General features: G+C 40.0%; 1 pseudogene; it reads left to right on the top strand.

Annotated features, from left to right (window-relative positions):
• The first annotated feature begins 631 nt into the window (after window positions 1-631).
• Window positions 632-1,517, top strand: LOC103742074 (annotated as a pseudogene).
• Window positions 1,518-1,794: the final 277 nt, after the last annotated feature.

Genomic DNA, 1,794 nt, shown 5'->3' with positions numbered 1-1,794 from the left:
TGACACCTTCAACCAAGAACAACTCACTTTTACCAGAGTCACCCAGACTGGTCACCAGCATGGATCCTTGAGCCCAACCATCTGGCATTGCCTCTGCCAGTGAATGTTGGCGAGTCCTTTCTGAGTCTCAGATCTCTCTTGATTTCATTGATGGTTCATTGGTTTATTCTGAGTTGGTTGCTTAGGATCCTATTTGTTGGATATCTCTTGATTTGCTTTCAGAGCATCTGGTTTAGGAATATATTTTGTTTACTCTGAAAGTATTTGGTTTCTGACCATTGGGTTTGTTAATTTGATGGGATCCAGCTTTTTATCTGGCCGTCTCTCCAATATCTACTTCAAGGAAAGGGGAAATATTTGAAGAAAAATAGCTATTTGGTACTCCAGATGGTTTTATGTTTGATAATGGGGTCAATTCAACTTGCAAGTATCTGGGGGAAAAGAGGGAGAAAGGGTGGTAGGAAGATAACTTGGCTTCATACGTCTCTCAACAGGGAACGTTTAATATCTCTACACTTTTATTTTTCACATTTATCTACAAGTCCTAGGCAATAGAACAAAAAAAATCATTATAGACAACTTGCTTTGATAGAAAATTTTAAACAAATGAGGCTGGTGGGGGAGGCGCTCTGGAAAATCTGAATGAATAAAACAGTGCAGACATAATTCATCTCTAAAAAGATTATACCCTAGCATTTGAAATGCTTTATATTTAGAATAGTAATAAAAATGGAAAAAGAGAAAGCAAGTGATGATGGAAAACTAGACCCAGAAAATTCTTTGGACTTTTCTGAACAGTTAAACCAACTTGAATTGTTGGAAATCCACAGGCACCTGATTCCCAATGGCACTTGGAATCTCTGGGTAGTCAATTCTGATGAAGTTGAGGAGCAAGATGAAAGTAACGAAGCACAGTATCAACTACAAGAGAAGAAGATGGAGAAAGATTCAAGCAAATGCTGCTTTGGGCTGTTGAAAAAAAATTGGCTTGCTGCAGTGCAGAGACTGCTTTCTGAGACGGTCCCTCAAGTGAATGCTAGGGATGAAGATGAGTATACCCCTCTTCATCCAGCAGCATACAGTAGACACCTAGACATTGTCCAGGAGCTGGTCGTACAGGGGGCAGATGGTCATGCAGTGACTACAGAAGGCTGGACATCCATGCACAGTGCTTGTAAGTAGAATAACACCAGAGTGGCCCCTTTCTTACTCCAGCACAATTCAGACATCAATGCTCAAACAAAAGGCCTCTTGACCCCTTTGCATCTTGCTGCTGGGAACAGAGATGGTAAGGGATACCTTGGAACTCCTCCTGATGAACTGCTACATCGAACTGGGGCTGAAGAACAACTCTGAGGAAACTGCATTTGATATCACCAGGAAGACCAGCAGCTATCACTACCTCTTTGAAATCGTGGAAGGTTGTAAAAACTCTACAGCTACATCTGAATGGTTCAAGTAACTTCTTAGACTTCTAAGTACCACTACCTCCTTTGTGTGAGATGTAAAATATTTCTGTAAAGAGTTAACATCAGATGACAATACAGAAATTCTGTAGTACTCATCAGTGTTCTTCCAAGTGACCTCCCGACCTTGACATCAAAATGTATTTGAAAGTGTTGGGAAGCATCTTTAGTGATTTCTGTGGGGTTTATAGTTTTCATCAGAAGTCTTTTGGGGGGGGGATGTTTTTTGAGACAGAAGTAATTTTTAACTTACTTATACTTTAAAAACTTGGCATAGGTAATTCAGAAACCAAGGCTGTTGTTGGTACTGATTCAAGAGAAATATATT

This window comes from Nannospalax galili, unplaced genomic scaffold (genome assembly GCF_000622305.1).
Source record: "Nannospalax galili isolate Female #2095 unplaced genomic scaffold, S.galili_v1.0 scaffold820, whole genome shotgun sequence".
In the NCBI taxonomy this organism is placed as follows: domain Eukaryota; kingdom Metazoa; phylum Chordata; class Mammalia; order Rodentia; family Spalacidae; genus Nannospalax; species Nannospalax galili.
Note: the sequence above shows the minus strand (reverse complement) of the source record. Positions and strands in the feature narration are given on the sequence as shown.